Below are 25,983 nucleotides of genomic sequence, written 5' to 3'. Positions count from 1 at the left end.
CTCATTAGACAGAGCGGAGAACTCTTTATTACTTTTTTTCCCTCCTCTTCTCAATCAAAAAAAGAAAAGAGAGAAAAGGGTTTGTTCCAAGGAATGAAAAGACACATTGACTGGCATAACTGTTGTTGCAGCAGCTTGCTATGATGTTTTTTTGTTTTTTCCCTCAGCTGTTTTGCTTCCTTTGATTTACCTGAGTCTTGGTTGTTTTTTACTCTTCATATTGTGGACACACAAGATTTCTATTACACAGGACGAGATGTAAACAATCCTTGGTGCATGTGGACTCTATAAGTTTCTGTTTTATTTGCGCATCGAAGACTACTATCAGTCAGGCTTCAGTTCTGTAAAAATCCTTTAAAAATTGCGGTAACTATTGCACCAAACCATCCAGCATTAATCACAGAACATGCAGAGTTATTATCTCACAAATAAAAGTAAGACAAACAACAATATGATTCTTATGTCTATTCAAGAGTCTTAACTCATAGGATTGGTGGCGCAAGGAGTGAAACGCAAGTGTACCTTGAAAGAAGAGGAACAGGAAGTACGTTGTATTGGCAGTCTTTATTTTTCCTTTTAGTTACACAATACAACCTCGTCCATTTTAAATACTTGAATCCTGAAAGGCTTTAAGCCTGAATGTGCTAATGGGGCATCTGTGGTCATATATTGAACATTTTAGTTGATTTAGCCCCATGATTGTCTTTTTTTTAAACTAAAATCAATAAAAACATTGTTCAAAAAATAACATAATTAATAAGAAATACCCCCCAAATTTAATTGAGAAAAGTATTGAAATAACACTTTGCATCAATTCATGTCTTCCCATAAAGAGGCTGCAAAGTAAATCTCAGTTTTATTGGCTGACTCGTGGTAGTGTTTGACCTGCTGATAAAATATTTATGTGAATTGTTTAAATAACTACCATCGAGCAATATATGTAAATGTAGTTGTCTTTCTTTAATCTCCTCACTGTCTTCATTAGGTTACTTGTGCCTTGGAAAATGTTGTAAGCTGGGAACCCAGCAGTCTAAAGCATTTGAAAAATCATATCTGCATGTGTGGGTGACTATGTATGCCTCAATACTTGCTGCTGTATGCATTAATGCTCTTATTTAAAAGCCATTATGAGAAAGACATTCTCTGCTGCAAGGGTTTAGTGCTTGCCAACAACACTCCTTTTTTTCCACTAAGACCTGTAGAGCGTTGTGTACTGTCCAAAGCATTTCACAGCAGTCTGAGTGCCTTGGGCAGAGTGCCCCCTTATCTCGTGAAGTCAGAACCCTGAACCGCTGCTATTTGGCTCTCTCAAGGTTTCGCAATGCAGGAAAGGTTTCTGTAAATTTAAGCTGGAGTTGTTGCTGTTGGTGTTTTTTAAACCAAGAGTCTAATTCTTGATTATTATGAAACCCTTCACAAGCTTAAGTTTGTAAATGAGCAGATCATTTGGTTAAAGTGTTATAGTATAAAGGTGATAGTTCATATGCAAGCCTGGAACTCTCCAGGAGCAGGGTTGGTGCCCACTGCACTGCCGGGGGTCTTTTTAATATGAAAAAAAGGGTAGCAGATACCACCATTTATTATTTTGCTATACTGCCCCTAGCTGAGGTTGCTGAGTGCTGCCAAGAAACTAGTTAAGAGTTCAGTACTTTTTTTTACACACAATACTGTGTAAAATGTAGCTGCTATGTTGACTCTGAATGTTGTATTCTTACACTGTTTGTTATGTATATGGAGAGCCCAAGACAAATTTCCATCACTGGAGGACAATAAAGATTTATTTAGGGCATGAGCTTGTGCTTGCTACAACAAGCCAACAGGCTTCGATCAGTGACATCACACTGACATGATGTCACGCTGGCAATTTTCAACAAGGGTGGTTAGGGAATGAGCGTTACATGCAGCTACTGCTACAGAGAAGGACGTAGAAGAAGCTGCTTTTTTGTGGGCTTTACTTTTTTACACAAAGATGTGCCAACACATGCACAACACACCTGAAAAACACACTAAAGAGCATATAAAACCAGAAAAAGCAAAATTTGGGACTCCTTCAAACCCTAATTCTTCGGTTCCTTTCTCTTTTGGTGTCTTCTGCTCAGACAGATGCTTCTTGTTTATGTCTGGTGTAGACGACTGTCGGAGCCTGGGGTTTAACTGGGATTTGTAAGAGAGGAGAGCCAAGGGTCCTGGAGCTCTGAAGCCTGGAGCCTGGGTTAGACTTCAGCTTCTATTATTTTAAATGTATTGATATTATGTCCAAAAGCTAAAGTAAATATGGAGAAAAAAAACAAAAAACAGTTAAAACAACTGTCATGTATAAAAAGTTTGGCCATCTGCAGGGATTCTTTCTTACCCTAATAGGCAAAAGCCAATATTTGTGATATTATGTGTGAAAATCTCTTTTTAGATTAACCATTTTTCCGAGTGTGTAATGTTTCTGTGTGCATGAGGGAGTCAGTTAAAGATGTATGAGAAGTCTAACATTATGGCTCAAGAACCCTTTATCAGAGAACACATAATCTGTGAAACATATTCATGCATTCATTCTTGGAAGGTAGGCCTGCCTTAAATGTACAGTATGGCTGCCATCATTTGAAGAGCACTTTAAACTCAACTTTAGTTAGAGGACATGCAAACACATTGATCTGTGAATAATCCTTTAAAAATGTAAGACACTCATTCTTAGATTTGCACGATTGCCTAAAAAGAAAGTCCAAATTTAAAGTCTGAATGTTTCGATGTTTTAGTGCATGAAAGGCTCCATTTTCATCAGACCTTAAGCAGCCAGATGCCTCAGTGTCAAAGATCCCAAGAGGATCAAAAGACCTTCGATGTAGGGCAATGTTTTCGTTCATGGTTTTATAAATTGCCGATTTGCTGGATAATATGAATACTTAGAGCTCAATAACAGTTGAAGGGGCCTGAGGTTGTTCTTGTCTTTTTAAATTTATCCGACACACTGTCTCTGTAAAGGGCTGAATGCTAAATCTTTTTTAATACCTTTAAATATTTAATCATGTTGACATTATGTTCAAGTTTGTGTTAAGTTCATGTCCTTTAAACTGACTTACAGCACAAAATGTTTTTAGAGGGCCAAATTTAGTGTGGCTTATAAGGTGCCCATTGCTCATTAGTGCCTGTGGGAGATGTGACGTGCTCTGGTGGGTTAATCCACCCCCTGGAGGCTGTGGCTCACTATGTAGGGCAGGTATAGCCCATGAATTGGAATGTTTCATTCTCTGCTTCTTGATTGGCCTGGAGCTAAGGATACTGAGCCCCAAATTGGTCCCAAAAGGGAATATGGTTGGAAACAAGTCTCTTTGGACAATCGCATCTGACCAGTGACAGTAATAGATTAATTGTTTTCTCGCTAAAAGACTGTCTCAAGTAAAAAAAATGTGAGTGATTTGGCATTTTGTCTTTTTATATTCTCGATGAGCTCACCATGACCCTTGCACATACAGAACCCTAATTTCCACCATTTATACCTAATATACCTGGGGTATTGCCATAAATGAATTACATTTTTTGGACCCTTTCTATCTCCATCAATGATCCTTGTAAGTAGCCGTTATCACGAGAGACTCAAAAACAAAGATGTATGTACAAAGTCGCAATTTAAAGTACAAAAGTTTAAGTGCTTGTCAGCTATCTAACTTGGAAAAATACCTTTTAAACAAGTCAATCCATTGCAAATTGTGCAAAAGTTTTGTGCTTGGAGATTTTTTATGAAAAATGAGAATAACACAAAGTATTAATTTACATCTGAAAGTATCAGCAAAAAAATGTACTGCATTAAAAAGAAAATATCCAGAGGCCTGTTAGATACAGCTAGAATAGTTGATTTGTATTTAGGTCCCGCCTTTGATCCGGCAGATAATCAATCATAGATCTGGACTGAGGGTGGCACCTCTGGTGGCAAATCAGATTTCAAGGGGCCCTTGACAATATCAAATCCAATAAAACAAGTTTTGCTTCTTAGGAGTGGCTATGATCAGGAGCCAAGGAGATTGTGACTTTTTTTTTTCTTTTTTTTGTTCACTGCATGTGGCAATACCTTTTTGCAACAATGAGAAAAACATGTGTACACCTTGTGAATTCACATTAGGTCTTATTCTTAAAATAAATACTATCTATAATATTACTTTTTTCAATCAATATTCACACATCATTGAAAACGCTTTTTTTAAAAAAAACAAACAAACATTGAGACAAACAATATTCAATGTTAGGGACCAGCTGCAATAAATGACAGAAGTTTTCTGGAACATTCTCTTGATTATTACAGTACGACCGTGAGGTTAATGAGTGTCATTGGGTAGATCTTACTGATTTTGCTTTATAGATGGGGGTGGAAAAAATAGACAAAGAAAAGTAATAATAGAACAAAATCAGTGAAGTGTCACTGCGGTGACCTCGACTGGAACAAGCTTTGCTTTTGAAAATGAGTCTCATAATACAACAGCATAATGAGAGCTGTGTTTGTTCTATTACATTTATGGATCTGTCGGAGACGAGACATTTGACCCAAAGTTCAAACTGTCATTTTTCTCTCTCTTAGTCGTTATTGTACTGTTTACACAGCAGCTTTATTTAGCTGTTTGATAAATAGCTCTCCAAAGTCACACAAAACAGCCAAGAGCAACATTTATACTCTGGTCTCCCTCTCTTTCTCTTGCAGGCCGTGGCTCTAACTTTTCACATTTCAGCGCTGTGAATTATTGATATTTCCTCTCCAGCCATTCCATCACTTTCCTTTCTGGCTGGAACAGATTTAATCTACCTTTCAGCCAACTTTTATAAATGTGGAAAGGTCTTACTGTTGAGTCTTTCAAGCTAATTTAAAAAAAGTATCTTCACATTTTCCTCTGCTGGTACAATCACTTATGTAAGCCTTAAACATCAATTTATTTCTCACTAGTTAAAGTATGGAGTTAAACTAAAATCCAAATTCTGTCAAGTCCATTTGTTTAATTTATGCTTCAACAATAATGAGCCCAGCAAAAGGATTGTCAGTCTTTTGCAAGGTTGTACAGCTGCCTCCTCCCTTATTGTCTGCTTTGTTAGATCAGTAAGCAGAAAAAAGAATCAGCATCTCTGACACTCCGTGGTACAGACAAGTCTTGGAGAAAAACAATGGTCTGGATCCCTGCTCCCATTGTTGGAGGTTTCGTCTTTGATAAGATAATGTGAAACTATCATCCAACATGTATTTGGTTTTGCAACTGGAAAGCATATATGCAACGAGGCAGTCCTTCCCACTGACCAACAAGGCATGTAAGAAAGCAGGATGAATAGCAGAGATAATCTGTATGGCCAGGCCTGGTGCAGGATTTAATCCACCAAGTTTACCAAAGTGTTTCTGCCAGTAAAGACATATTAAGCCCTCATTTCTACATAGCGGTTCAACTCGGTTTGTCTCGGTACAGCGTTTTCATAGACTAAAGGCCCAAAAGATGCTCCAATTATCGACCCGTACTGTCCTACTTTTTGTACCCTTCTGTTTGGGTGCCTCGTTTATCGATCCAACCCTAAAAGGTGGAGCTAAACACTGTGGATCGTTCATTGGTGAAAAGAATCGTCACTTCCCGTGCGACAGAGGCATTAAAGGACAGACAACAAGGACAAACACAGGTCAGGTTTAAATACACAGTCGATTGTTTATTCAGCTATAAGACATTACTGTACGAGCACAAATCTAACAAATCCCACAAAGGATGTCTGCACCTTCTAGAACAAGTACTTAGCTGGAATGTTAAGATTACACGGTTACCTTCATATCCACTAATGAATGTCAAATACACTGTGATTGTTCTGTGATTGCAAGATGTTCTTGGCAAGAGGAGAGGTCTGTAAAAGTCAGCTTCTTAGCACCATTTTTTAAATTGAATTTATTATTCATAGAATTCAACAATAGGTGCTGATTAATCACATGCTGTATGACAGTCAGAGTCTGACTGATGCCCGCCAATGCCTTCACTCGGCATCCAAATGAAAGACAAATCAATACCAGAATTGGATTCAGGAAAAAGATTGTGCCGAAAAGCAGGCTGTATACTCACATCACCCAGAGAGGATTGCAAAATCCAATTACTTTGGTTAACAAGCTGACCTTCGCACATATAATGCCACTGTGTCCCCTGGCTTATTTTCTTGGCAGCGAGTTAGTACTCAAGGGCCTCAACAAAACTCTAAATATTGCAGTGATTGCACTCAAAAGTAATGTCCATTGCGTAGCTTTGAGCAAGCATCGAACAGAAGAGGATGAGCAAATGCTGGAAGAGTAAGGAGCCTTAAAAAGGAAACTGGACTGCAACTGTTGGGTGCAACTTTTCACCCTATTTTCCTGTGTACTGGTTTTACTTCTAGAGCCCTGACTTGAATATTCATCAATGAATACCATTACAGGGTTTTTTTTCTTCATCCTGTAGGAAAGAGCCAAAGTAAGAAAAGAAAAATGTGCTGATTTAGAAAATGTTTAAGCATCCTTGGGAGCATATGCGTGGGAAAGCCCCAGTATGCACTGGGGCATATTACTCATCCACATAAATCTAATTTGTGCTTCCTGCCAAGGAAAATACAACAGTTTGTTTACATCTGATAATAAGTAGTGTCAGGTCTAGACATGATAATACTGATACATATTGCATTTCTTAATAAAAAAGGACAAATGTAGTACGGCACAGGGAGATGTAGATGATGAAATGATATCCTATTCATTACTGACGGTGTCCTTTGGTTTTACATCGTGTGCTACTTTTACAGAATAAATATGTGAGTAAGCAACCGGTCGGGGCCGGAGGTCAGTAGGGGCCCCCCAGGTTTGACAGTCATGAAAAAAGAACGGTTTTATCCCCAATTCACACATACTCTGCGTGCCGCAGTCCTTCAGTGCCATGGTTTTGCTCCATCAGACAGCTCGCGGCCATCCCCACTATATCTGTCTTTGAAACGTGAGTGGAGTGCACCTATGACCAGCTGTACACACATCACAGGAGAAGTACAAGATCACCGGGGAATATAGAGCGAAAAAACTTGCAAACAACATGTTGCTTTGTCTGTCTAAGGATAATTAGTTGCTTGTTCGCTTTTTGCCCAATGTTGATAAAGTGATGAAAAATACGACCGTGAGTCCAAATATTGCGTTGTATTTTAAAATCAACTGGATGCTCTGTGCATTTCCTTGTCTAAATACCTGTCCGGGTTGTAATATTCTGTCCAGCTCGACGCCTGCTTGCAGTGTAAAAAAATAGATCTGCTCTCTGAAAATAATGCTAATGTTTAAAGTCTGTAGAAGTTCACATATGCTGTTTTTTTTTTGGCTGGTGTCATATCATTTTCACGTAATTTTGATGAATACTAGTTGGAGGAACCCCTGTGAATGTTTGCCTCGGGCCCCAACTGACTCTAAAATCACCACTGATAGGGATAGATGTAAACAGTACTTCACATCTGTTCAACATTAAAATTGCAAATATTGAACGCCTGTTTGAAAAGAAGTAGGACGAAGTTATTTACACTTTAGCTTTATCCTCCTTCTCAACTACTGTATACACACATTTTATGGAGGCTGTGCAAATGGCCCAAAAATATGTAGGCAGCTATCACAACCTCTTCTCAATTCCCTTAGAATGTCAGTTACCATTATGTACCACTTCTTGACAGACGAAGCTTCTGCTTTGTAAATGAAGTTCTGTTCAAACAATTCCAAAAAGCAAACCATCAAATGGTTCTACACTGATTCTTTGTTGTTTCGCGAATAGAGAAAGGGTGTCCTGCTACTTTTATACTTGTTGGTGCCAACAGAAGCCTCTGTACCAGGAAAAAACATTATCTCCTTAAATACCTCCAGATGTAAATCCAAAGAAATTATTACATACCAACACTGATTATCATGTCATTTTCACTAAAAGGAAAACAATTCTGCAAACAATGTTTCATAAACAAGTTGATCATTTCCGGTTCTTGACGCTGTTCAACGTGTGAAAACTTCAATCAGATGTTACAGATGTTTGTTGGCTTGTATGCCAATATCCCCCCAAAAGTAAACGCATTAGCATAGCTGGGTAATTTACACTACAAGGGAGAAAAAAACATAACACTACACCATATCCAGAGGCCTAACATTACACCACAAGGGGTAAAACATATCAGCCTGCAGAATAATGCTCTAGCGCTTGCATGAGCTTTGCAACTCAGTGGGACAATGTGCCAAAATACTCTTTGGGTAAACAACATGGATTATTGAGCATCTCAGGGTGATGAGTCCCTGAAAGCACCATACACCAACTAATAGAAATAAGATGAATTAGCTGAGGCAGCACAGATCAAGGTTGGCTCTCAGAGAGGACTTGTAGCGCTGACTGGTAATAGTATGTCTTTTTTTTATGTATAAAGTTAAGTAACAAAGAATCTAAATACTTACTTTCGTGGTTTGCCAAAATTGGTTCACAGCAATCTGTTATTAAAGCATCAGGTCTTATTCCCACACAGAGGAAAAGCTGCAACCAAACACAGATCATTTATTGCATAGCATGACACATGCTGTTTAATAAGTGCAATGTTTCACTTGTGTGATACTGTATCATCTGAAAAAGTATTATTTTACTGTCTCTGCAGAAAATCCTTCAAATCATGAACCTATCCAAAGCTGCCATTATCTTAAGCTTCTAGGCTACCCAGAGGGCCACCCTCTCTGCTAAGATGATGGTTGGCAGCTATTGAAATGTTGGTTAGATACATCCTTGCAGTCCTTGTATTTAAATGCCAATAGAATTTTCAGTGCATTCATAATATGACCTTTCCTAATGTGGCTCAACAAAGAAATGTGTCATTGATACATACAAGCTTATGAAGAATGCTCGGCAAAATTTACGATACTAAGAACAAAACATTGCTGTCTGATATCTTTAAAGGGATCCAACTGACGACACAGTTCAGGAGCAAATTCAGTCATGTCCCACACTGGCAATTTCGATCTTCAATGAGAAACTAAAGGATTAAATGTATCAACATGCCCAGCATTTAAATGGTCGATAGAGGGCTTAGACCTACCTGTTTATTTATTTTTTCTTTCTTAAAAGCAATTACATAAATCTCTCAATATGCTGCAGAACAGTAACAAATGCTGACAGATCCAACATGCTGTACCATGGCTGCACTTGACATTTTGGCGTTCCCTTACAACTCCTGAATGCAGCAATGATTGAATGCATGAACGAGGAATCTCCTAAAGGCTTTGTGACATTATTGTAATGTCAGTCAATAAACTAAGAATGGGAAGACTCTATTTGAAGAGTATTGGAAATGCAGAGCTTTATAACAAATTGAAGTTTCGTAGCCAGGCATGAGTCGCTTTCAGTGTCAAACCTTGAATACATCTAACATTTCTGACATCCTTTTGCAACATGAATTGAAAGGTCCTACTCGGATATATACCTGAAGTACAGAACTAATGGCCTTTTGCAGTATAATAATAAGAGCTGCATACGCATATTTAAAATTGTACTTTGACTTCTGGGTCAATACGATGTTGAGCAGCATAAACAAATCCTGTGGATTCATTGGACAGTATGAGTAGTTTATACAGCTTTATTTGAATTCTTGTTCTTCACCCTGTACCTCTGAAATCCCTCAAGACCACCTATGCACATTATTCAAAAAGCTTGGTTTTAACACTCGCACAAATCGAGTTCTTTTAACTTAAAATGAATTATTTAAAAGGATATTAAATGAATCTATTATAAGACACTAAAACACAATACAGTTAAGTGTGCTTTTGAAACATGAAAATCGTCTCAATCAGAAATGAAACGTTGTCACTATACAACAAAGTGTAAAGCTTCAGCTATTCAGGCAAATAGTAAAGCTCCTGTCATACACCTGTGTGTGTCTATCACTACAACTCCCATTTGGTTGTCAACATCGTGCACATTTTATTTGTTATATTCTCAATTTTCCCTGAAAGACAGATGTGCAGACCAAATTCTCTGCACCTTTGGGTACCTCTGGAAGAGCAGCATGGGGATAGGTGCCAGGGAGCAGACAGCTGTCAGACTCCAACAATGCATCCAAATAACCTTCTTGTCAATGGGAAGGACAATGATAGAGGCTGGGTTATACCAGTTCCACGTTTGACACAAACACAGGCTTCATAAATCGTGTACTTAGCCACCTTGACATCAACCTGTGGTTGCTCAACTGCATTTATAAGACTAGAATGTAGGATTTGGTGTGACCATACTGGATTTTTGGAGCTACAGTATAGTGACAATATCTGGCCAAAACAAAGCTTTCAAAGCAGAGTACAGTATACACAGTGGCTAATTTATCAGTGACATATGAGCTAGCTAACATTCTGTTTTGTTTTGTTTTTTACCAGAGAATCAGTTTCTATCTGACAGCAGACTGCAGTTGTTTATTTCGACTGAATATGCTAAAAGGGCTTATCGAACATTGTGGACTCGCTAATCGCTTATCACAATCTGTTTTTCGACTCCACTCTTGACACCAACCAACAAAAACGTTGTTCCATATGAATTTATAAATACAGTAATACTTCATTTCCACTCAGAAAAAGCTCGAGCCTAGACTTCTAGGTCAGCCACTTGGTGTCATACAGTAAAACACAAATCCAAGTTATATATCCGGTTTTTGCATGAAGAAATCCCTAAAAGTGTTGACTACACAATCACAGTCAAGCTTTTGCTTTTGAGTTGTTGCACTCCTTCATAGCTTCATTTTGTAACACTGGTGTTTTCTGCATCACTAAATGAAACATTGTTTACATTTAACTGGTCTTCTTTACAAGTTGTGAGTATTTTCTGGTACATGTAACTGCTCCCTTGTTTATAGACGTGTTTACATCGAGAATTGTAAAAATATACGTCTGAGATTGTGAAATTTAAAAAAAATGAAATTAGAGTCTTCTCTATTTTGGAATCACAAAGACAATGATAAATCACACACAAAACAAAATAAAAATAAAAAATAAAATAAACATTAAGGACTTATTTTTTCTACGGCATTTCCACTTAAATTTTAATCTTAGATGATTGCTTATTTAAATTCGAGTAATGTAGAAACTGGCAGGTCAAATAATGCAAAGTCAATTTATTTCTTCTCTGCTTTTCAAATAAATGCCATATCACCATGCTGTAATATACTGGAAGTCAATACCATTCAATGGCGCAACATCTTAGGTTGTGAATAAATCAGTAGTCAGCAGTCGAGTCCAGCCAAGGAATGCAGAGGCAGACTTTATGGCAGCGGAAAAAAGCTGGAGGCAACACTGCTGATGGGAGGGAGATGAAAAAGAGGCTTCCTCTCATCATGCCTTCATCACCACGGCACCAGAGGACGCCGAGAGAGGCAGAGAATTATGGCAGAGAGAGGAGGAGTAAATCTTCAAGGCCTGTCCCCGCTCAGGCTCCCAGTCTTGACCATTAATTCCTATCACCCCAGGAGTAAGACTTGTGCACATCTGTGTGTGTGTATTGGTGGAAGTAGAATTAGTGTGAACATGCAGTGTGTGAAGAGAGCGAGGAGATGAATGAGGAATGAGATGCTTCTCTGTAATGAAAAGATATATGCTATCTTCATATGACACACAACATACTTAACAGCTGAACCTCTAACATGTCATGTCTGAAACCGCAGTGTGGCTGTAACTGATACGCTATTTAAAGGTCTGCAATGTGTAGCATTCTCACTAATAGAAAGCACATATTTGCTTTCATATTTTTTTCCCTTTTTTTTATTTGTTGTTTGTTTTAGGTGAAAGTGCATATTTAAGGTCCAGGAATGATAAACGATGCATAATCAAGAGTGACACTGACACACTGCATAAGGTCACTTCCTGCATAGGCAGGTTAGAAATCTGCCTTAGAGGAGTGGTTTGGTCAATGAACAGAGGATGATGAATAGTTAGTACTCTTGTATGGCATAAAGCTCTCATGATAAACTTCAAAAAGTAAAGCACTGTGATTATTATAGACTCTTTAAATGGAAATGTTAAAAAGTGCCGTTTATATTTCTGTAACAGAATGTGTTTCTTGAAAAAAATGAACCAATAGAAAGTTTGACAGTGAGTCAAATGTAAAGTATGAAAATGTGCAAAACTAATCTGAAAACGTATATCTTTGTAGCAAAGTTTGGCAAAACACATGTGCCAAGTCTGATCTGATTAGTTTGGCCATCTGCTCTCTCGTAGTTGGTCAGTCGTCTTTGTTCTCGGATATTTCCTGCCCCTTGTACCATATTGGGAATGCTACAGTCAGTCTAAGGGGAGCTTGTGCTTGCTACAACGAGCCAATGGGCTTGGATCAGTGAGGTCTTTGTCTTGTGATGTCACTCCACACATTTTCAACGAAGGTTGGGGGGGGGGGGGGGCATAGATGTGACTAAACATGCACAAGACACCTGGAACACACACTAAAGAGCATATAGAACCAGAAGAGGCTGAATATGGGACCTTAACAGCTAAGGGTGCACAAGTGGTGAGTGCAGTTGCCTCGCAAAAGGGTTCCTGGTTTGAATCTCCCTAGGATGCAGTCTTTCTATGTGCAGTGAGTAAGTTCTCTCCGTGACTGGTTTGGTTCTCTCCAACAATCCAAAGACTTGCTCGTTAGATTAATGGGTGACTCTACTGTACGTTTTAGGTGTGAATGTGAATGTGGCTGGTTGTCTGTCTTTATATGTCAGCCCTCTGATTGACTGGTGACCATTTCAGGGTGTCACCCGCCTCGCCCCCAGCTGGGATGACAGCTGGGATCGGCTCCAGCCAGCAGCGATGAGAAAAGCCGGAAAGATAATTGGGTGTGTGGGCACATTAAACTAACTTAAAAATCATTAAATGTATTAAAATACAAAGAAACATATTTCATGTCTAAACATACAAGTCTCAGTTACACAGCTTCGATTTATCTGATGATCTAGCAGGGTCTCTCGTGCACACACGCAGACGTACACACACCAACACACACACAATAGACAACAGACAGTAAATTTTGGGGATCATCAACAATGGGAAATAGAAACCAGTGTGTCACAGTCTTGAACATTTTCATCAGCCAATGTATGGTTTTGATCCTACTCGTTAAATGTATGATGCTCAAAGCCCTCCCTGATGTACACACTACATCAAGCCACAAATGATCATGCTTTACACTTTTAACAAACTGCTCAGTGGTTTATCTTCATGCTGTGCACATTTACACTGTCAGACTGAATTAGGCAAACGTTTACAACATTGTTAAAAATGTAGACAAAGCAGCACATTTCAAGCTGAGTTGACAGCTGCAGATGTTGCATGCACATTCCAGAGTAAACATTCGGGGGGAAAAACAAAACTAAAGAACAAAACATTGCAAATCTAGTTAAAATGTTTGTTTGTGTTGCCGTTGAATTTAGCCTCTTCTCTCTCATTGCCAGCTGTCGGACGCTGACTGACTCAATTGATTGTAGAAATATGCATATATGTAGCTGTTTGTGACAGGAGCAGACATTGCTCTCTATGTTTCATTTGTTTTTAGAAACTTTCTTACATGATGTGTTTTAATCTACTTTGTGTTGTTTAACTGTAACGAATAACGTCAGCGATAAGGAGCATCTGTGCATAATTTTGGACAAATAGCATCCGTAAATTGTCATTTTCGAGCAGAATCTAGAAATCATAAAACATCCCCTCAGAATGGGTCTATCTCTCATTAACTTACATTTACTGTGTGGAATATAAACATTTAAGAACAATTACATTCAATGATAGCTGTTAACTTTGAGCTTGTGCAGCAGGCATTGTCTCGAGTTTAGGCACAGACATTGGAAAATGTGTGCAGTCTCTTGGTGCTTGAGTGACGCTCTCTACGGCCGTTCACTTACCCTTGAACAGGGCCCCCACCTGCTGTTGACCTGCTCATAAACGTGTTTGTATTCAAATGGCAGGGTTTGTTTAAATGGCAGTGAGATGAATTTAGATGTTTGACCGCAAACAGACGAGGCATTGGAATTTTAATCGAGGGGTATTGAGCGGAAAAATATTAAAAGCAGCCACTGTTTGCTCCTTTTGTTTTTGTTTGAACACGAAGAAGTATCTGCTGACATTTAGCAATGTCTTCAAAATACTTTGAAGGTCTTTTTCATCTAAACTTGGAGCAAGTTAACAACTGCAAGAAATCAATCTAAAGGCTCACAATTTATTTTTTTAAAGAGACGTCCTAAAATGCCTTTAGTTTGTCGTGTTTTTCATTTACTCCATGAGGATGCTACTTTTCAACGAACGTCAGATCCGTACTTCAGTTTTTCAAATGTCTATAGATTTGCATAGAATAATTTTGAAATATTGTAACTATCAGTTGGAAAAAAAGTGTAAATTAAGTAGAATAATATATCCATTTGGCATTGTTTGGAAGAAGGCAGCAAATACTTCAAACAATTATTAAGAGGCTTCTCTGCATTAGACTAATTTTACATACGTTTGTCAAAACAGCTTAGGGGCTAAAAAAATCTGCTCATGAAAAAACATTTTCTGATCAATAGACTCTACAGAAGCCACACCCACACAGCAGCTGTGTTCCCTGAGAATGAGAATGATTTCCAGTAAAGAGCTTGTTGGACAACCCTTTCTGGGGAAATAGACATAAAACCTAACAATAGAATGGGTAGGTATAGGTATGGGTTAGCTACTCAACATGAGAATGAGTGAAATTGCTCCCCGTAGCATGACAATAAGTCATAATCAAATGTCTAAGTGGAACTGAAAATCAAGGGATAAAATTACAAATGAATACAGTTGCAAAGACTGTTCTCTTCTTTGAGTGTTTTAAAGCGATTCAGATGTTTTCAAATTACATCTTTTAGTCAAAGCTAAAACCATACAGGACTGACTCTCTCTCTCTCTCTCTCTCTCTCTCTCTCTCTATATATATATATATATATATATATATATATATATATACATATATATATATATATATATATATCCTATGAATTGACAGCTTGAATCAATAAAGCCCAGCAGCACCATTCAAAGATATCTGTCGCCATGTTTAATGTTTCACACAAAAGCAAAGAGTTGATAAAATCAGGCAATCAACATCAGATGTGTAAGTAAGTAAGTAACGTTTATTTATGTCGCACCTTTCACAGACAACGATCGCAAAGTGCTTTACAACAATAAAAGGCGATTGACAGGAAAAACAGAAACAGCAAAAACAAACATACAATAGGTGAAATAGATAAAAGAGTAGAATGTCGAATGTCTGTTCGGATAATTCAAAGTAACAGGTCCCTGACTTCTTTGGTCTTACAGGAGTCACTTCTCCAGATGGATTCGGCCTCTCTGTGGTTTATAAAGTCACTAGAGATTTGCTAAGAACCGTTCAGGGCACATTGCAGTCCTGTGGCAGTAATAAAAGTCAGATAAAGTAAAATTTGAAATGTTTGGTGCCGTAGCCTCCGGTTGATAGCAAAATGGCTGCCCGTTTTACACACTAAGTCTTATTCCAGTCGTTTAAAAATGTCTCAAGTCTCTAAAATGTGAATGTACAACTCAATCTATAAGGTCTGATACTCCCTAGAGTTGGAACAAATACAAACTGTTACTGAAGTGGATGAGGAAGCATTTCAGGACCAAATAGTTGGCTTTCATTAGCAAGGCTTCTGATATGTAGTCTCTCCTATAACAGTATATCTACTAAGTATGCATGGCAGTTTCAAACATGTTACATCTACTCGTAAAAACGACACTATACTTTACAAGAAAAAGAAACTTGACCTGAGGATGCAAAAAGCAATTCTGCACAAAATAGTATAAATCCAATTGTTTTACTTGTTGTACTTAACGATGTGGAGATTTCTTTGGGGTTCTGTTTTTTAGATTTAGCACTAAAAAAATGATCTAATTAGGTGTTGGCCCTGACTCACTCTCCATGTATCAGACCCCGCACATACTTATTTTTCTGTCGTTGGATATTATCACAGATTTTGAATATGTTTTAGCCTGAACAGTATGATTTTCTGCTTTAATCATGATGCGGAAGACTGACAGTCCGACTTTGTTTCTGTTTCAACCGTATGCTTCTTTTTCCGAGTCAGGACAGGAGACCATTCATCACCCGCTCTAATTAAACATACCCTCATCGCGGGGCAGTGGCAGCTGCAGGGAAAAGAGACAAGAGAAGGAGATGAATTGCCATTGGAAAGATGGAAAGAGACAGAGGTGAAAAAGAAAGAAGGGGGCGTACGATAAAAGAGAGAGATAGAGTGTAAGAGAGGGAGGGAGAAAACACAGAGAGGACTTGAAAAAGCTGTGGGGGCTTAAAGTCAGGTCTCCTGCCAGATGGGCCAAGGCCCCCCTACCTGCGTAATAAGACGAGTGACTCCCTCCTCAGGACGCTTGACAGCCCCGTCTTAGTCCATTTCTTTAACAACATGTGGCCCTTTTTCCACTTCACTGGAGACGGATGGAAGTTGTGCATCACAGAAATTGCAGTTTGGGGGCTGGTATGGCTGCACAACAGGTTGAAGATTGATTCCAATGGGACTTTCTTGATTTCTGACCCCACTTTTGTTGACTAATAGATAGGTTAGGTTATCCAGACATTGCTGGTGCTAGACCTTTCAAATTTCAAATGTTCAAACTCCTCCCCTCAGGCAGGCATTACAGATCACTGTGTGCTAACAACAACCCGTCATAGGAACAATTTCTTCCCCCAGCCTGTCACTCTGATGAACGCTAAACATGTCAGACCTGCTGCTGTGAAATAACCCTGGAACTAAACTGTCACTGTGAATGTACATAAATTATTTAATTTAAATGATCATTAACACTCACGCTATATTGTAAGTACTGTAAAGATAACTACCTATTCACTGCATCAACATTTTTGCACTCATCTACCACTGCACTATTATCTTATAGCCTTGTACATATTAATCTTTAATTACTTGCTTATATTTGTAGTTAATTGTTAATATTTAATGTTTACATTGTTCAGAGAGAGCACAGTCGACTGAAGTTAAATTCATTATGTGTTAAACATACCTGGCAAATAAAGCTGATTCCGATTCTCGTGTTTTGTCCTGTGACAAAGTGCACAGTCACTGAAGCACAGATGATTTATCAGTGGGGTAACATGGCCATGGGAGTCAAATGTTGCAGCAACATTTTTGATACAGTACATGTGTGATGGTATGCCGATGTTTAACAGATCCTGAACAATTCAAATATATCTTTTTTTTTTTACCATTCAGAAGTTTGAATTCCTCTGCACTATATTTTATAGTATTAGCAGAAGTGCAAATGTGCTACAAAATCCCCAAGACTTATCATTTGAAGAAACAAATCGGGAATTAAGTATCAATGAACATTTCAAAAATCATGCCTGGGTACAAAACAAATACAACTAAGGAAACACACTACCAAAAACAGAACTTTCTGACAAAATCTGAAACAAACACATAAACATCTAACAAAAAGAGAGGGGAAAAAAGTTGTTCAGGAAACTGTGGAAAGACAGACAGCACAACTGTGCTCAAGGTTTAAGTGTTGCCCAGTGCAACAGGTTTTTATTTCTGCAGAAATACACATACACTGTACAAACTGTGTCTGTTTCGAACCCCATTGACGAGTTATACTTCTGATTTTAAGTTAGGCCTAATTTCAGCTCAAACAAAGGAGATATAGTCCAACGTGGGTTTGTTTTTACACTTTTTTTATTCAGACGTGCTACACAAATACACAGACAGACAGACAGACAGAGACACACACACACACACACACACAAATATAAACATTAAAATAAATACAATGCATTTCTGGAGAGATGTCAGACTAAGGGGCACATGAAGGAGCACCAGGGCAGTTGGGGTCTCTGTGCCTTGTTTAAGTCCACCTCGGTAGGTTTATTTAAGTGAACTGGCACCTCTCCAGCTACCAGACCAATTTCCAGACTTTGTCCGCATCAAGACTTGAGCCAGCAACCCTTCGGTTCTCACCCTAAGTCTATTTAGACTGAGCTACCGTTGTACAGGTTCACCTACAGTATAATGCCATGCTTGTTAATTAGTGACTCTAAATTGGCCGTAGGTGTGAATGTGCATGTGGCTGGTTGTCTGTCTCTATATATGAGCCCTCGGATTGACTGGTGAACAGTCTAGTCTGTGCCACACCTCTGGCCCAATGACAGCTAGGATCGGCTCCAGCACCCCTACAACCCGGAGCTTTAAGGTTATGGATAAATAAATAATGTAAGTGTTGGTTTTGATGATGCATTTCAAACAAAAAATTGAGTCCTAAATTAGTAACTGATTTGAGAAATTTGAGGTCAATTCAAGACATATAGTGAAATATAGAGTCTTTTTCATTGTTTTTATTGATAATTTTCAAACACAACAATGTTCATTTATCATTTCAGAAAAGGGGCCTTAAAGGTGGAAGTAACAGAGATTGAGGTGATTAAATGTGAAAGCAAAAGTGATGCATTAAATATTGATTAGCATGTAACTTAAATCCTTAGCCAACTGATGCAACACTAAGCTCATATTTTAATGATGGACCTTTTTTCTTCAGGTGCCCCTACAGACTTGGATCACTTACTGTATGTGGTGGTGAAAAGGTTGTCACTTCTGAAGTACAAAGGCCTGCTTTTTAAATTCCATCACTTTGACTGTTGAAGTCTGTTTGCATTTGTCACCCACCATGGTTTTAAGCACTGAAAAGTGTCCAAAGCAGTGTACCACCAACATTCACTGAAGTTGCATAAAGTGAGTGATGTTTTTTTTTCCTCAGTTAATGCATTTTTCCTGTCACTGTTGGTTACTTTTTGCATACTACAAAAAACATACATCAGCCTGACCTTTTCCAGGGATCTGGCTTCATTTTTCATTCTGATACTCTGCTCATTTGAATCTGGTTCAATTCAGCGATCATGATAAGGACTATTAAATATCTTCATCTGAATCATTGACCTTTAGGAAGCAACACAAATATCAAAACCATCCCTCTTTTTGGCATTTTTCTACATGAAATGAACAGGCTGGATGACTGGGTAATGAAAAAATGAATACTTTATTGTTTCTTGTGTTCAACAGCAATTAACTTGATTTCACATTTGTGCTTCAGATTAAGTGTAACATTTTGACTTAAACGCACAATATGTAAATTTGGCAACCACTGATCAAACCAATAACAAAATATCATATGGAGGCTGGTGGGGAATCAAGGGAGTGATTCTCTTTTTTACTCCCCCACATCCCAGATGAAAACAAACCCTACGTTGATGTAGTAAATACGAACAGGCGAAACAGACCTGAGGAAGAGAATATGTTTACAGATAATGTTTCCAAGTGTAATTTACTGAATACTTATTCTCAGTATAGCACATACAGCGACAGTACAGTTTTTTTCTGTAGCAGTTCCTTAACTTAACATCAGGTGTTTCCGCAGCAACAACACAAGTCGTGTCCGTCATGGCGTTAGCCACTACAAGGCAACACTTTAAAATTAAGGATTGCTCTGACTTTTTTAAGTATTCTTTTGCCTCTCTACCCCCAAATAATGAGAAAAGTCCATCCTCTCCTACTTTTGCCCTCTCCACTTTTCAGAAAATGTGCTGGCAGTTTGGAGATTTTCCCTTTATGACATCACAAAGGGCAGTAACCCCTCCCCTAGGCAGGTAATAATCCCATAGCTAGGTGTATGTTATGTGCCCTGAGCCTCCCTTCTCGCTCAAAATAATTGGGCACAGAGCAAGCCATGCGAATCTACCCTTTTCAGAGGGGTGTGCTCAAACACAGTTCATTTGCATTTAAAGCTACAGACACAGAAACAGCTTGTACTGAGCAGGGCTGAAATAGGTAAGTTTATAGACTTAGTAAAATACAGGATTAGAGAGGAATTGTGACAAGAAATTTCACAGAAGCATTTTAGACAGCTCTGAGATGTATTTAAACTTGTTGAGAAGGAATATAATATGTGATCTTGAACTACACAGTTCATATAAGATTCGGACAAATTGATTTTTCATTTTGCAAGATCCCAATAATATCACTCTGCCATTTTAATTGCTACAGTATTTGTCAAATTCATAAAGAATTACAACATTACTAAGTGAATCTCTTTATTTAATAGTTAAAATAGTGTGTTCTTTTTGTTGAGTTTTGCACAGTATATAAAGACTAGTATTAAGAAAATAACGTTAGTTAAAATACATTAGTCAAACCACTTTTTGTCTTCGAAACTAAATAAAATTCCCTATGTGTACGTCATTCCAAGATTCTTCTTCGCTGGCATGTTAAAAAAACCCATCATTAAATCACAGTTGTCTTAAGGGATAGAACATGGACATTGAGGTTCTGTTAGCTGTTGACAGTACAGGATCTCATTAAAGGTTATTTTTTGTCTGTTGAATCTGAAGACATTGTCATGCTTTGTTAAAGATTTAAAAGGTTCATAAGAGAACATGGCTGGTACATGAACTCACACCGCCCGTTATTTTAATTAGCTCAATCTTCTCAGTCACTAGCTCTGGATTACTCTACTATTGCAGTTGTTTTCACTGGTTGTTAAAGCCGAATGACTGCCATCCGACTAGTGGAGTTCAGGCAGGATGATGAAGTGATGGTTGGGTGATTCCCGGATGATGTTCCCCTGAGTGCAAGGTACCTTGAGCAAAGTGGATTACTGTAGCTCAAAACTTGGCTCCATTTGCTGCAGGTGTTCAAGCTGAAAACACTTCAAACAGCTTTCACTGAGACTCAATTTAAGATCATGACAAAACTATTACGTTGGCAGCATCACTTAATCTCTGTCTCCTTGTTTTTTAGCTTCTTTATATCGACAGGGGGACACATTAAGCAACATTCTACCAACTGAGGTAACTGCAGACCCCAGAGATGCTGTTTTTTTTTTTTTTTTAATGCAATCATTCCATTTTCCCCATGTCTTAACGTTACACTTAATCTTCAAAATTCCTCCTCTACTCTGCTTTTCCAGTAAAAAATGCCTAAATTAATTTGTACTCTATTTTGTGAACCTTATAGGAGCAATATGTTACTCTGACTCCTAGGGTTTTAAATGGGTACTACAGCCCAAATTTAATGGATTGGTGAGAGCTTTCTGCCCCTGCCACTGCCTCCTGAGAGTCGGTGCAAAAACAGGTTACCATGTCAGTGACATAGAAACTTCAGTGCTTAGTCTTGAAACTTTTCTGCACTCTAACCTCTCAATTTTTCCAAAGCATCTCCCATATTTATCCTACTTTCACCACCTTTCTGTGACATGGAGCTTATTAGAAAATGCTGAGGCTTTTAAGGTGAGGTGGAATCAGTTACATCTGAACCAGTTCGCTTGCTTGCTTCCATCGCTGCAACACCTGTTGGTGTGCTGTTTGCCTTGCAAAAAGAGGAGCATTCAATGTGGCTGTGTAGGAGTGCCTCGAAATCACCTCACTTCTCTGGTCAAAACAAATACGGAGCATTCCAGAGCTGAATCCAAACTTGGATGAAGGACACACTGGCTGCTTTATTGTTGTCAGAGAATCCAGCACTTCAACATTGCTTGTTTTCTTAATGTCTGTCGATTATTAGTGGTTGTTTAAAGCTACTACAGGCCTTTGGTAAAACAAATCCATTTAAGTATATACTTAGTGTTAACCTTTCCTGCTTCGGCGTTCCAACCGTAGTCAGAGCGCATGGCCATGGCCGAAGTATCCTCCAACGGGGTGAAGCAAATGGTAAAAGGAGACACGAAGAGTCTGGCCGCATTGAGGTTGTCGGGCTGCTTATTCTGCACACTTGAACTGGAACTGTACACTTTCGGAGGCTGACTCCTCTCTCTGCCTAACTCTGTCCCCGGCATCAACGTACATGTCTCACGCACAACTCGCTGCAGACACACACTTGCGTTGTTCTCTCTCTCTCTCACTCCACCACCACCCACACGCATGCGCACTCAGCCATTCACAAACAGGTACACGCTACTTATGTGAGGTCTGTGAGAAAATGTGGCTCTTTGCATTCACATACAGTATACTGCCCCTGTGTATAATCTCCTGAGTTTTTCCAGGAGATTTCCTGATGTGTGAAAAGGGTTACAGTAAACATTTATTTTTCAAACACCAGGAAATAGCACATGTTTGGATGTAAAACCAGATGTCAGGTTCATGGAAAAGCAATTTCTAGGAAAAGAAATGTTGATGGAGTGATCAGAACACAGTTCACTTTTATTTCCCCATCCTTTATTCTCTATATTTGACATAAACCTCCACTAAACGTGTAACAAAATCAATTTATTGCTGCTCTGAGGGCAATGGTTTGTCACACCACAGTGAAATGACTGCACTGAGGGAGAGGGTGGGAGGCCCCCTGTTGTACTGATAATTAAATCCACAGTGTTTGAGAAAAAAAAACAAAAAACTTCACGGTAGCGAATGACTGACGACTGCAATCACAATCGGGGAAAATAAACAAGCTTGATGCTGAAAATTAGAATCAGTGAAGGTTGTCATGCAGTGTTTGGAGGAAAGGGATGAAAAGCAGTGGACATGCTCGTTGTAATCTGCGACACGTCAGGCTTTAATGTGCTTATACGTTTTTTTTTTTTATATAGCAAACGTTCTGTACAAGCGGAATTTGGTTGTACTTTGGATTTGAGGTTGAATCATTATCTTTGAATTCCTGAATATGGAGTTTTCATTAATCATGAAGACTGACTTACCGAGGGCATGACCTTTCGTATTGACACAGATTCATTCATTTCCAAGCCAGAGTGTAATTGTCTTCTGTTCTGACTCAGAGACGCCTCCTCAATGTAACAAATATATAATCTGCTCCTACGGGGGAGTTGTGAGCCAGAGTGTGAAATTAATACTTCTCTCTTCTCTGGGGTGCAATAAATAAAGTCTTTAGTTTATCACAGAGAGAGAGCCCTCCTGCTTGCTTATCATTACACTCAGCCACAAAATTAACAAAGGCCATGTGTCTCCATTTTCACACTCAACTGAAAATTTGAAAATAAATCATTTCACTTTGATTGAAAATTCTTCGCTGTTTTCAAGGTTAATTCATGGCTCACTCACTTGTGTATGCAAAAAAACATGAAAAGTACAATGACAAATAAATAATCCTGAGTGTCAAAAGAAAATGTTTTCAATATTGCAGTTATATGAGGCTTTTGTTACATCTGACTAACGGTTTTCTTCATTTTATTCTGGCTACTTAGATGGAAACATGTTTTCACTTCTGTACATGGTGGGATCCACCTATTTTTCTATCACTTGTGTCCTTTTAGTCCCACCTCTTTTGATTGGCCAGTGTGCATTTAGTCTCTTATGTTTCTTCTGCACACAATTTGTCATCGAACCTTATGGATTTCCTTGTGGCTCTTCTTGTGTTGTTGTTGTGTTTTTATTGTGTTTTTTCATTGGTGGATGTTTCTTCCTTTTCATTTTGTGCTTTCACTTCATGGACACAGTTTATTGAACGCTTTTGTTTTTTTCTTTTTTCATTGACTGCATTTTGGCTTCTCGTCTTTGTTTTTTGTTTTTTTTTCTTTAAATGTGAACTGGTACGGAAAAAGTTTCCGATGCTAAGTGAAAAAAGAAAAGAAAAAAAAAAGCCAGGTCAAAATAAACCAGAAAACAAACGCAATCAATCAAATAATTTGTGTTTGTAAAGTGCCAATTCATAACCAATGTTAATTATAGAGCTGGTAAAATACCTTACTCATTGTTATATTACCTACAAATACACAACTTTAATCCATCATGAGGTCTAAAGAGCATTTAGCAAAGTTACAGGGCAAAAACTGCCTTTAAGAGGCAGAAGCAGAAACCTCGATCAGAATCAGATTTATGCTGAACAGCCCTCTGCCAAAACTGTGTTGCGCTTAGAAAATCAGAAAGAAGGAGGTACAGGAAGAAGGATACAGAGCAACAACAACAAGACAGATGTGCAGCTCCAACATCAGTAATCATGGTAAAAGTATGAATAGTATATACGATTGTAATAGACTAATCAGTCTTTATGTTTCTTCTCACCACATAGGAAAAAGTCTGTCGAGGCTCCATCCTCTCAGCTCCATTAGTCTGACAATGGAACAACTCTGGTCGGCTACACCACAAATATATTGTCATCAATATGGAAACTGTATCAAACAAGCTTATCAGCTTTGAATATAGACTCGATAACTGTACAATTTTGATGGGTTGCATTTAACAAAGCCCTCCCTGCTCTCTTACTCCAACCCCTCGTCCAAAAGTGGTCACTTCTCCTTTCAAAGTTAATTGATGCCAACAACCATATTGCATGGCTTAAAAAAAAGTTCATAAAGTAAAATGTCAGTATCTGACATCTCCATGGTAAAGTCAACTAGCTTTATAGAATGAATGTCTAAAAATAAAACTGTGATAATTGTTAGATGTCAGATTCATCAAGCAGCAAAATGTTCAAGCTCAATTTGGCTTTAAGAATACCACTATCATTGCCCCCTGCAGAAATGTCAAGTGGGATAATTGTGATTAAGACTAAGCAGAGCTTAATTATTAGCAAGCAGTGATTAATCAGCAGAGTTGGCAGGAATAAAAAGGTCGCAGCTGTAACCTTATGAGCAGGTGAGTCAATAATGTGGTTTATTCAGCCATGTTGTCCCTCCAAATACTCTGAAACATGTTTTACTAAAGATTTTAATTAAACTGTTTTGGTTTTGGAAAATGTGAGTCCAAGATATGAATGTGCAACAAACAAACTGATTGTGACTGGCCATCAATGATACAAACAAAAGGCAGCATGGTCATTTTTGGCGTCTTTAAGGTTTGGCTAAATGGAAAAACTGAAATTTGTTTTTTCTTATTCTTCTCACCATTAATCTTGTACTTTCTTCCTTCCTTTCCATGAGATTATGTTTTTTTCCTCTCTACTTTTTCTCCTCTTCCCCTTATATGTTATGTTCTTGTAACTGTTCCTTAACTCCTTCTACAGCTCCTTATTCAATTCAATAAAAAAAACAAAAAACAAAAAAACAAAACTGTATTTGTCCCTGGGGGGTAATTCAAATTACGAGTCCTGCCTGTCCTTGGTAAACCCTTCTTTTGTAGAAATGCACAGTGTTTTTGTACAGCATGTAGGCCTACTCATGTTCCATTGTGCAAGAAGTAAAAGTCACCAATGCATCCCTCCTACATGCAAAATAAGTCAGACTGACATTGCAGACGAAAAGCAACCTGTGTGTGAGAGCACTTAAGAAATGGCCAGATGCCGCACATGTCTTCGAGGATGACCATTTATGATTTGTATGCCTTAACTCTGAGCTCAAAAGTAACACAGAGTCTTTTTGCTGGCAGTAAAGGTGGTGACATTACTCACCAACAATGCTGGCAAGTTGAGGTGCAGTGATATCAGAGCTTGTTCTCGAAGTCATCTTGAGAGAGCACAGGTTTGTCTCAGTATCCCCATGATCAAGTAAAAGGTTCCTTCTCATAGAGTAGCTTCTCCTTTCTCACTCCAATTTCTCCAACTCGTTCCACTGCCCTATCGAATAAGGCTTTAAAAGGCTGAAAATAGATTGTAGGAAAAAAAAAAAAAAACAATGATCCAATAGCTCAATAGAACAATAGTTCAGTATTTACTGAACCCCAAGGACAGCCAAGCAGGCACTCTGTGGATTGTAGAACAAGTGAAACCATCACCATTTGGAAAGTTAGCTGACTGGAGAATGAAGAACAACTAAAACCTCTAAAAGGAACTTTTAACTTTAAGAAATATGGCAAAATGTGTGATTCAAGACTCTCTGTTAGTGTGTGGAGAGCAACAATGGTACCTATTGAGAGCACACCACACACTATAAAAACAAAACTATTCAATAGTTAGTATATACTCTTCACAATTTCAAAGATTTGAAAGCCTTTTAGTATGGGCCAGACTAAACAAGACATGAAAACATTAAGGGTAGGACAGTTAAGTAAAACAAGACACACAATGCAAGAACTA

The sequence above is a fragment of the Symphodus melops genome (genome assembly GCF_947650265.1).
Source record: "Symphodus melops genome assembly, chromosome: 12".
NCBI classification, from domain to species: domain Eukaryota; kingdom Metazoa; phylum Chordata; class Actinopteri; order Labriformes; family Labridae; genus Symphodus; species Symphodus melops.
Note: the sequence above shows the minus strand (reverse complement) of the source record.